Source organism: Cimex lectularius, unplaced genomic scaffold (assembly GCF_000648675.2).
Source record: "Cimex lectularius strain Harlan isolate CLEC.00 unplaced genomic scaffold, Clec_2.1 scaffold171, whole genome shotgun sequence".
NCBI lineage: Eukaryota > Metazoa > Arthropoda > Insecta > Hemiptera > Cimicidae > Cimex > Cimex lectularius.
The window spans coordinates 391,682-404,317 of record NW_019392711.1 but is presented as its reverse complement, the minus strand read 5'-3'; the positions used below and the strand labels follow the sequence as shown (position 1 = coordinate 404,317).

At 35.2% G+C, this 12,636-nt stretch overlaps 1 protein-coding gene across 2 annotated transcripts in view; it reads left to right on the top strand.

Annotated features, from left to right (window-relative positions):
* Positions 1–12,636, top strand: part of LOC106669057 (sine oculis-binding protein homolog) — a 51,130-nt gene that overhangs the window by 4,878 nt on the left and 33,616 nt on the right. The window contains exon 1 of one of the 2 annotated variants that reach the window (XM_024226372.1): positions 1,023–1,089. The exons of the other annotated variant lie outside the window; for it this stretch is intronic. The gene's annotated coding sequence lies outside the window, so the exon portion shown is untranslated. Of the gene's footprint in view, positions 1–1,022; positions 1,090–12,636 lie in introns of those variants that run through there. 2 annotated transcript variants of the gene reach the window in all.

Here is a 12,636-nt window from a genome sequence, read left to right as displayed (position 1 = left end):
TGACATAGCTGACCCCCTGTCGCCACGGATCAGGATTTTATTTTACTCGAATAATACTCAAATGAGGAACATGATTTCTTATTATTTACTAACCAGTCAATATATTTATTTACCATACTGACTGTGGTCTACTCAAACTGTGGTCCGCGGCGAAATTTGAGAAAAACTAATATTTACAAAAATATACGTAGAATGAATTAATGAAATTAAAAAACTAATAACAATGAGTACTGAAAACGAATTTTTTTTTAATGCAGTAGCAGTCATTGTCTTCTACAGTCATGCGTTAGCTATTAAACAAATGCCAGCCTCTTTTAAGAAAGTTTTGGATGAGTCTGTTCAAATTATCTGGAGTTCAAATCTTCATAGAGGTCATTAGACAGGTGACAGGTGAAGAAAGAAAGAAAGAGAGAAAGTGAGAGAGAGAGAGAGAGAAATAAAGAGAGAAAGAGTGGGAGAGAGAAAAAGAGAGATCATACAGCAGAATAGATAAATAAGCGAAACCATAAGAAAAATCTTTTTAAAATGGCTTCTTATGGTCACTGTGATGTGGTGACCCTATTTTCATCCCATCACAATACAGCTATACCTTTATTGCCCCGTTATTTTATTTTAAGACTCACTATCTACTTAAATTCATCTATGCAGATTAAATATAAAGTAAAATGCGAACACCCTAGAAACCATTAGTGAACTTTACGTACTATTAGATAAGATCAGAATAATTTAATGGAAAAAATCGACATTACAGTATAACACGTTATTTACCACAAAGTTGGGAAATTGTATTTATCAGGGGTAAAATAATGAAAGTATTGTTTCAAGGCGAAAAAAGGAAGAAAAAGAAATCCAAGGCTCAAACAATCAGTCCTTTTCCTATCTGGAGTCAAAGGATGTGATAATTACTATTATAATATACGGTCAGCGGCATGATCAAAGCTATAATTTTTGTCTATTACGTTATCCTTTGTTCTAATCGTAAAATATTTTATACAGGTTGATAAAAGTTTACAACACGGGATGAAAAGAGTCTGACAATTATGAAACAACGAGACTTGTAGGACCGACGTAGCTCAGGCGGCATTTAAGGTTAATCAAAGTTGAGATTAATCAAAGTAACATATTTTGATGGTGCTAATTAATTAAACGATTGAGATAAAACCTAACAAATCGAATTTATCGATTGGATAAAAAATATTTGGTATCTGTTTTGAGCTCATCATATCTGAAAAATATTTTCTATTGATATGAAGATCCTTCCTAAATAATTATTTAGTAAAACTTTAAAATTCAAGTTTCGAATTCTTAGATGTGAAATATGATTTCTGGTAGGGAACACTTCGGGCGTATTGGAAAGAACAAAAGGCCCTTCAGATCTCGAGATGATATTGAGTTTAAACCATATTGATTTTTTTTGATATTTCAAAATCAACATTGAAGAAGAATAAACAATGCATAACTAAATGATTAACTTATTAATACACGAATTTATTAACAACAAAGCAAGCAAACAAAGCAGTTAATTTTTATAGATTTTTAAAATGCAAATCACATAATAATGTTCATTTTTGCAGCATTTTATTCAACTCATTATTACAGTTGAAAATAAATAAATAAAGTATAGTTTTCAAAAAAAAACTATTTTGCTTTCATAAGGTACAAATGGTAATATAGAATGGTACAAGATGCTGTTGTTCAGAGTGTGTGTGTGTGTGTGTGTGGGTGTGTGCCAGTCCTTTTTCTCTGAAGGCGAACTTAGGATAATACTTAACAAGAATCCTTTATTTTTATATTTAATTTGATATAATTTTAAAGTTTAATTGTAATTAATTTTCATGTGGCTTTTTAGATGTAAACTAATTATATATATATTTTTAATTTCCGAAATAAAGAAGAATCCTTTATTTTTAATATTTATTTTTCTCTTCCTCCTTCGTGGTTGTTCGCTTATTTTAAGATCGTTTTTAACGTGTTTGAACTGAAAAACACCTTAAAAACGATCTTTATTTTTTATTTAATTCGATATAATTTTTAATTTTAATTGTAATTAATTTGCATGTGGCATTTTACATACGAACTCATCTTATATTTTTTTAAATTTCCAAATTAAAAAAGAATCCTTTATTTTTATATTTATGTGATATAATTTTTAATTTTAAATGTAATTAATTTTTATGTAGTCTTCTAAAAGTCTTATTATTTACATTTAAAAAAAATCTCAAAATTTACATTAAAAGTTTATATTTGTACCATCTCAGTTTTTCATTCTCTAAACAAACGTTTAACCTGATATTAAACAGGGTTAATTAGAAATCAAAAAAGGATTAATTTGGAGTTTAAAAAGTTAGTTTGACAGAAAAAGCTGTAATATTCGTATGTAATATTTCCGATCAGGAAAGTATGCTGCTCGCAAGAAAAATTATGCTAAAAGGAGACATTTAGCCTTCCCCACAAGAAACTGTGATCTCAAAATACCTCCAAGATTTTTTAAAATTGATTAATTCAATTGATATCGAAAAATGTCGATATTAAAATAGTTTGTAGTGATTTTAAGCTAAGTGTGTAAAATCCAATATTTTGTGTTAATTATTTAAATTTTCAATTATTTATTAAAGCAACTTTGCTATCTTGGAATGGTAACTAATTTTGTATACTTAATGAAATCATGTGTACTGTTAAGTACGTAACGAAATTGTATTTACATGCTTGTAATCAGGTAGATAATGAAGTACCTCTTTAAAAAAGAAAAAACCAAGTCTTAGGATGTATTTCAAAGTCCTGTACCCTCCCCTGGTTTTTAGCCGTCAGAGTACCAGAAGAATTGGCCTTCCTTTGGTACTTAAGCAGACTCAACTCACAGATTTTACAATTTAGTAGGATCAGAAGGGGGATTCTAGCTATTTATGGTTATTATATTATAAGTAAATGGAGATAGATGGGGCGTGTTTTATACTGCGCCCTTTAAGAGCTATCGTATCCCCTTTTCGTGCTTAAAGCCCACCGGTTCATCAAGGGACTTGATTAGTAGGCCCGCCCGGTTTCAGTGGTTGAATCTCTTCTACGGTTACGTTGTATGTACCAAAACGCTTTTGTACCACCACAGTTAGTTAGTAGGTGTTGTTGTCACCTCTGCTTTTTGTAGAATCCGCACGTGCCGTGCACTCTTCTTCATATGCCCATTTAGTTTGCAGTATCATGTTAAAATCCTATAGGATTCGCAGTTTATTCCTGTGTCCTTTAATACATTCTGTTTCTTGTTTCCTTTCAAAGTTTGTTACGAGGTTCTTGGAATTTTGTGCCCAATGAGAGAATTGTATTATTCTCTCATTTTCTTTTTATCCTTCTGTCTGAGGTGCTCATTGATAGTGTGCAAGTGGTCGGGTACTATCAACGGTACAGCAGCCCCTTTTCTTGCAAGGGCATCCGCTTTCTCGTTGCCTTCTACTCCCACATGTCCTGGAACCCATTCAGCTCCATCTTTGAGCTAATGGTGGTTTTTTTTTTTTTGGCCTTGTGCAACCACAATCAGCCATGCCGTCAATCCGGGATATCAAGCGGGGGAAACCGACGTGCTAATGGTGTTTGAATTGAGCACTTTGATGACTGCTTGATAGTTATTTTCTTGTGTTTGTACCTTATTCAGAATGAACTGGGTACAACTTTCGATTGCATGGTGGTCCTCAGCTCGGAAGATACTGCATTTTCCCCTGTGACTATTTGGTTGCAGCATCGAATACTCCTGCTCCCGCACCCTCTTGCGTTCTAGATCCGTCTTTGTACCAGTAGATGGTGCCATTCTTAAAGAAAGTGTTTTTCTCTCTTTTCCCATACCGTTTTGGTACCTAAATTTATTTGGAAATTTTGGTTAAACCCAAACATCCTGTTCATGTCGGTTCTTGGGGGCATGAGTATCTTGGTCTTTCATTAGATTGTGCCTATCTCCCCATTTTAGTTTTATTCCTATTGGAGGTTTCTCTTTGATGATACTTACAATAGTATTAGGGGATTACAAATTCCGATAATTTACATCTTTTCTTTTAAGTTAATTTATTCTTTTTTTTGTCAAAGCGAAATAAATTTTATATTAAGGAGGGGATGATATTTTGCGATTAATGTACATGTGTAACGAAGTACGTAGTACGATTGTAAGACTTCAAAATAACATACTCAACTGAGGGGTGCATATGCATAACTATAAATAACAAACATAAATCTAGTCTAGCTGTTTTTGGGGGTGATTGATGAGTAAGTCGCTGAGAATTGTGTCACTCATTCATGACTTTTATATTTATTTGTCTCGTGTTTTTCCTGAGTCTTGTATGCAAGAAAACACCGTTAAAATGGCAGGTCCTTGGGATATTTCAACAATAAGGTCGGTTTGCACAATCGAGGGAAGGGAGCCAAGGTGTCGAGGAGTCAGTTGGCGAACCCATTGTAATGTTGGGCAGTTAAGAGTTTGTTGCAACTCGATCCGCGGGGCCGATCCATCAACCTCAAGCCGCCTGCTTGGCCGAATCATATTTCAAATTAAGTTGAGATTCTAAACCGAATAGGCTCCTCTCTCTGTATATGTGAGTTTTAAACAAACGAATCGTGTTACAGGGGGTGATAAAGTTTCACGCCGTACTGGAAAACTATAAATACACCCCCTTCCGCCATCGCTCTTAACCCTTATTCATTTCGGGGTAACTAGAGATATCTAACATGGGTTATTTTGCTTTTCGGACTTTGACGAACTTCCAGCCGTCTCCTCTAACAACCCCCCTTCATTAATTTCGGATGTATTACGCGAATCGATCTTTTCTTCCAGATCATGGAGGCGCGGATCGGATTATCAAGTGAGATCCTGTATAATTGATACGCTTTCCATGGCATCTCGTGAAAAAACCCTTTACTTATTTTCTACTTCATAAGTTTTCATCATAATAATAAAAATAAATAAATGGCAGTATTAACACTGCAGGAAAACTTCTTGGTGTTGCTGACTTCCCTCTAATAGACATCTTCCTAATCCCTTCCTTATAAATATAATGTTTTCTTTACCATCAGATACTCTACTACACAGAACTATTCCGTTCAGACCTATCTTCCTTATCAGGCCTCGAACCTAGGAATTCCACCTTCATTCTCACCAAGCCCCATCCCTTTCTACCTTTAACTAAGGTGTTGTCCTTCTGTTGTCCTTAAGACATTGCGCCGCATATTGTTTTATTGTCCTTTTTTATTTTTATTTCTACTGTAGAGTATTTTTATTTATATATTTTTTATTAGAAAGGACCAGAATAAAGTTTATTTTTCATTTATTTAATCATATCGATAGTTTTTTGATAGTTTTGAAACCGGCAAACAACATTGGTTATTCAAATTTTAATTTTGTTTTAAATAATTTTAATTTAATGTGGTGGTAAAAAATTTAAATCTAGAAAGTTTTTTTTTTAAACTAAACACCATTTATTTTTATGCAAAATATTTTAATTTCAGGCCACGCCCCTGGTCCCTCTTCACAGGTCCCTCTTCTTTCCTTCTGTCCATTTCAATGGAACTCTTTGAGCAATAAAATATTTTGCATAAAAATAAATTGTTTGTTTTGTTAAAAAAATAATAATGAAAAATAAAAAAAAACCAACTTGCTGGATTTGATATGTTGGCTATTGGCCTTCCCTACATTTGTTTGTCTTTTCCTGTTTTTCTCACGCTTTAACCCTACTAATTTATTTTCCTGTTTCTTCAGCGAAGATCAGACCAAGATCAGACTGCTAGCCTCTCTGTACCTCAGGACCTTCCCAAATATGGACAAAATAACAAACATAAGGCATAAAATATAATGAAGATAGCAATAGCATTCACACTATCCCAGAGTACTTGATATTCCTCATGGTAATTGGGGAACAGCTTCTTCATTCACGCTAATAAATTACGTATAGACATAAAACATCAATACCTCTCTGGTACTCTCAACACGACACACAAGAATAGCACATCTACACAGAAAAACAAACACTTCTAACCCTGAAGATGATCTCAATAAAGATCGAAACGTTAGCACGATAAAGAAAATGTTTTTCTAAAACGTCACACCAGATCGCATCTCACGATCTCCAAATAATCACTAACTAATAAATTTCGTTGAATCACCAGATTTCGTTCACACTATTCCAAAGTACTTGATATTCCTCGGAGTAATTGGGGTTGAGCGATGAGACTCTCCATTCACGCTAATAAATTATATTCACACACTAAAATACACATTATCCCCGACTATTGTTAGTGACTGATATTAGTTAATTAAAAGAATTAAATTTCCTTTTTTTTCTCTTCTTTTTCTCCATATAATCAATATTTTGCTTTTATATAATTTTTCGGAATGTTAACTAATTAAAAAATAACAGTTAAACAAATGAAGATAATAATTTCAATAAAAGAACATAACTAATGAGAAATTTTTAATGTAATAACTGTTCAAAAACCTTTAATTTTCGTACCGGCCATTTTGTTTTTGTTTTAATTACAGGCAATGAGACCAAAAATTAGCCTAAAAAATTGATGAATTTATTTGTCAAAGAAAAATATTGATGCACATCCTCTGTGATCAAATTCAAATATAGTCAGAACACTTAAAAAAATTCAGATAAAAAAAACACAAATTTCATTTCTTATTGAATATTTCACAAAGTTCATAAGATAATTTTGTCTAAAAGATAAAAATAATTATCAAGACTTTTTTTTTACAATAAGCCTATTATAAATGGTCCGGTGGATTTTTGATCCTTTATAAATATCGTGTTACGTATAAAAGAGGGACTGTTTAAAAAGTCGATTTATCTGAAATTAGACGCAGGATGTCCAGGGATAAAGTCTTTCACTCCCCCAATTGTTTTTATAATCCTTTTTAAAAAGATTAAACTATTAAATCAATCAATCAAGGATTGGGTCAGACCAAAACAGCCATGGTCTACCTGAAAAACAATACGATACAAATATACTTTTTTTTTATTTATTAAAAGTACTATCCAGAAGAAAATAGTGCGAAATAATAAATGATATGTGTGAAAGAAAGCTGTGTTAAAGTGAAGAAATAGAAAAACAATTAACCCTGATATAAAAGATATTAAGTATTTAGGACAATTCGAAAGAAATTTCATTCGTCACGCTTTCGTCGCACATATCTCATTCATCAGGACTTTGAAACAATTATTAGTATTTCAGAAGGTTACATCTATTCACAGTACTGCAACTTATAAAATACAACATCATGGAATCAAAAAGTGCACTTACTGAGAACTTTTCAGTAACTTCATTGGTTAGAGATAATTTACTTTAAGTTACTGAAAAGTTCTCAGTAAGTGCACTTTTTTTCACTATCTCTAACCATTTAAACTTTTCATTGGTTTTCTGCCAACGTATACGTCACAATGTCACAACCCTTAGCTTTTACATTATTATTAGCTAATTTACGTTAGAATACGTTGGCAGAAGGAACTGAGCGTTTTCTTTAAAATTGGCCTTATCTTTGATTTTGAATATAAAGTTAAATCAAATTCGGGAATAAACCATGAATCCGAGTTTCATTAACACTGAAAATATTTTGTTCATCTGAGATTTCTTTACTAGTTATTGCAAATTTTACATTCTGACACCAACTCCCCATCTCAACCCACAACCTTTCGAATTTTCCCTCCTTTTTGCCATTTTTCTAATTCGAATCCGAGTGGATCGAAGTCACGATAGCTCAAGTGGTAGAGCCGTCGTGGGTTCGAATCCCGCTCGTGGCACTAGCTTTTTCATTCCAATCAAAACCTTACATAAAAAGATTAATTAATTGAAAGAAGTGATTTGGTCAATAGACCAAGAAATATAATGGAGTCTTAAATCCTTTTCAGTAGCGCCTCTGTCCATTCCCCGCTGGAAGTGACAAATCTACTTTCGCAAACCGAAGGTTTTCCTGCAACGAATTTTGACAGCTTCGGTGTGTGACCTCAACTTTTCATCGAATATAAGGCAGAGGGACAGCTTCCTCTCAGCGTACCGCATCGGCATTTCCCAAGCAATTGAGTTGGGTTAGAGCCCTATTCAGTCTGCAAAAGTGGACGCAAGGTCTTTGACAAGAAGACAGAACCGGTTTTCTCATCGTTATCATTCACTGCGAAACGTAAAAACAAAGGTCGTCGACGTACATTTTCTTGATCTGCGGGAGGATGGAATCGACGATCCCGTTCAACGCCAACAGAAAGAGCTTGACACTCATCACTGATGATGGAGATACCGTTCTCTTTAATATAAATAATGACTGACTTGGAATATCCTATTTTCTAAAAAAACCGGAATAAATCGCGCATTTTACTTTTGAGACCAATGGCATTTCCACAGTAACTCGTATCTCCAGGTGGTGTACTACGCCTTTTCGAGCTCAAAGAACACGTCGAGAACATGTTCTCTGTTCAGACAAGTACCAAGAACAGCTCCTTCCAGCGGGCAAGCATGGTCCAGCTCCAAGCTCCACAACCTAACTAGGCAGAAAATATTGTTCCCTTAGAAATTATGATTGTTTATATGCTAAGGGAGTTATGGTATTAAAAGGATGTTTTCCTGTAAAATTGAATAAATGAAGGGCTGTTTATTTATATTCCTTTCAAACGTCAGACGATTTGAAAGGAAAGTGTCACATCACATTTCTCCAAAAAGAACATGATGCTGGGTTTTTTCACCGGCCAATTTAATAACGACATCTCAGTAAATATCAAAAGGGCCCGATTCTAAATTAATACGGCTTTGTCGATGGTAGAAAGAAAAGGATCCGCCCTTGACATAGACAGTCGAGCCGTGGAGTCACGAGCGTCGAGTTCTAAGGGCCATCCGAATGAAACATAGGAATCCATTAGCTAATTCTGTATCGCGTTAAAACGGGGGTTTTTAATTAAAAAGCATGTAACGAGAAGCTCGGATAGGGTGTTGGTTTTCTTGTGATGGGAATTGAATAATTGGTAGGGCCGGGGGGGGGGATTTGGTGCTCCGATGTCGCCTCTCTCTTGTTACAAGAGCGGCATTATTTCTCCTTGTAAGGGCTTGTCAAGGGACACCGGTCATAGTCATTAGACCTGTCTACCCTTACCTTTATTATCAACCCCCGCCTCCTTCATTATCACATGCTGCTAATTATATTGTAAACAACCGACACATCCGATCTTACAAGGGCGGAAAGAATATACGCAAGGGAAACTCTAAACTACCGGCTTCCAATTTGGACGCATTATTAATAACAATTAATTTCCCAAGAGAGATGGAGGGAGAGAGAGAGAGAGAGAGAATAAAAAGAGGAAGAAAAGTGAATGAAAATTCGTGGCGTTACTTGATACCGAACACTGACATGTCCCGTCCCTTTCCCTTTCCCTTTCTCTTGAAACTACCCGTTTCACACTCGCCCTCTCGCCACCCCTCGCAGTATCCCTCCGACCATTAGTCGGACCGACAAATTATTCCACTTAACTAAACGGTTTTCACTTAGACTGTTTCCCTCTGTTTAACACCTAGTCAACCCTCTTACTAAGCAGTAAAGCCACTGACAAACAACAACATGTTGTACCAAATTCTTTTTCCTATTAATCTAGATGTTAGCTGTAGGATGTTAAATTTCACAACTGAGAGAGAGAAAGAGAGAGAGAGGGAGAGAGAGAATGGGTGGGGAGTGAGGGCTCAAGTTGGACTTAAAAAAAGTTATTTATTTAAAAAAAGAGGAGGAGAGAGGGAGAAAGAAAGAGGGAGAGAATGGGTGAATGAGGGCTCAAGTTGGACCTAAAACAAGTTATTTATTTAAAAAAAGGAGGAGAGAGGGAGAGGGAGAGGGAGAGGGAGAGGGAGAGAGAGAGAGAGAAAGAGAGAGAGAGAGAGAGAGAGAGAGATGGGGGCAAAGAGAAAGAAAGCGAGATAAATAGTGAGGAGTAGAAAGAGGTAGAGAAAGTAAGGGAGAAAAAGAGTGTGAGATAAATAGACAGATAGATAGGGAGAGAGAAAAGGAGAGAGATGCAGAGAGAGAGAGAGAGAGAGAGAGAGAGAGAGAGAGAGAGAGAGAGAGAGAGAGAATTTTTTACTATAAATTTGACGTTCTGTATTAGATTGTTATTCTGCCAATATGCGACCATTTTCTTATATGACTTCTGACAGGAAAATAGAGCGAGGAGGGGCGTACCTGGACCAGGGAAAAGCTGTACAAATAATTAATTTTCTACCAAAATGACCATGTGGTCGAAGTGTTGAAACGATCAGCAGGTCAATCGCTGAAATCACCTCCGGGGCCTTACATCGACCATCGGACACTATTGTCTATGTTTTTCAAATTTCTAAATCAAAATATGACCAACCCGCAGCACTGTGTCATACCGTGAAAATAACAATCTTGCCAGATTAAATTTCTACTGAAATTGAAACTAGGAAATTCATACAATGTGAAAGATTATACAAACATGCTCAAAACAACGCAGTGCAAAAATACAAACACGGACAGTTGATCGATGTTGATTATCCGTGTATCATTCTATTCTTGCTGTTTGCTCTTGGCATATAGCGATTCAAGTTTAACGTTTAAACGTCATCAAAAGACTTTCTGCGTCAACAGTATTTTTAATATCAAAAACATATTTTTTCGTATAGTTTTTAAACAGAGAAAAAGCATAAATATTGTTCAGTACATGAATCAAAATAAGTACATATACAAAGTAAGGAAGATATGAACTCTCGGTCTTTTAGATTGCTATAATCACATGAATTTAGTAATTTTCAATAATTTAATTCCAACAGTTCGGTCTGTTCGCTATTTTGTACTACTTTATTAACCTTCTGTTGTTGTTTCAGAAACTTCGATATATTAAGCATATATCGCTATTTTACTGAAGAATTATAAATTTATGGATATCATAGTTTGTAAGCTTGATTTTGTTTTTGTTATAATTTTCTTTTGAATTTGTAAGAAGTTTAAGAAGAACTTTTTCGTGCCTTAATTCTATCTCTCTCTTTCTTTATTTACCTTTCCATCTATGTTCAATCTGTGTATGTATTTTTTAAGCCCTACTCCTGCCTCATTCCTGAGGGTGTTCTGTGTCCTCGGACCCCCCCATTCTCAAAACTATTTCAAGGGACACAGTTTGGTTTTAGGAGTATAACTACATTTCCCTTTTATTTTTTTAACAATTAGCTGATTGTTGAACCAGCACACGGGCACTACTGGGTCTGTCTTCACTCGCGGGTTGGGAAGACAGACCCAGTAGTGCCCGTGTGCCGGTTCAACATGAGTTCGCCAACTCGCAGACCAAACCCCATCATCTACTGTAATTAGCTGATTGCTGACGAATTGAGAGAGTGAAGGTACTTAATAAAAGAAAGATTTTAATTTAAAGCAAAATGGGTATACGCTGTTTTTCCCCTACATGTGAGAATGTATTTTTCTTTTTAACCATTAAATAAATGAATATATAAATAAATAAGAGATATCTAACAAACATTTACATATAATTAATATTTCTTCCTCTCTCAAACGCGCGCGCGCGCGCTCACACACACAAACAAACAACAACAACACAAACAGATAGAGAGGTACATAGATAAATATATAATTATTCAGAAATCGTGAGATGCGGCCTTGTAATAAATATATAGAGAAAAAGAGTGAGAAGGAGAAGTGAGTGAGAGGAGGGAGTGAGAGAGAGAGAGGGGGGGGCAAAGAGAAAGAAAGTAGTGGTGGGAAGTTTGATTCTTTTAAGTGAGTCGATTCCCTTCGATTCAATCCCTGAAATGAGTCGATTCTTTTTATCGATTCTTTGATTCCCCCCACTCCTGGTACCAGAGCTTTCGTTTATTGGTTTCTCCCTTTATCCAAATTTCCCGCCATAATTCAAATTAATTTTCAATTCNGAGTTGAAATCCGACTCCGGGAGTTGAAGATTTTCTTAGAAGAATCAAAAAGAGTTGTTACAGGAAAAAGAATCGTCCGGAAACGTGTGACGTATCCGTCCCATCCAGTTACCTGAACTGAACCGCAACTCACTTAAAGGAATCGATTGGGGGATCGATTCTTTTAGATGAGTCGATTCTTTTGCCCATCTCTAAAAGAAAGCGAGATAAATAGTGAGGAATAGAAAGAGGTAGAGAAAGTAAGGGCGAAAAAGAGAGTGTGAGATAGATAGAGATGAATAGCCAGATAGGTAGAGAGAGAGAGAGGCAGAGAGAGAGGCAGAGAGAGAGAGAGAGAGAGAGAGAGAGAGAGAGAGAGAGAGAGAGAGTGAGAGAGAGAGTTACTGATGTTGAAATGTTTTCACTTTGTACTCATGTTTCGCCTAATCCGTAAACAGTTTGAGCAGGTGGATGAAACATAAGTATAATCCTCAATATCGTATCTACTCTCTTCAGTATACCCTGAAACTCAGATAACCTGTGCCAACAAAACGTAATTAAACACTAATTAGGCTGTTATTCCAAAATATGAAAATCTGGTATCTGTCAATAAAAATTTTTTACGTTTGTTTTATTTAATGAGATTTTAGACGATGTGTAACTATTAAATTGCGTTTATTATTGATTTCCGATAACGTTAGAATATCTTGTCTAATATATAATAAAATAATAAAAACAATTGTAGCTCGTTGGATA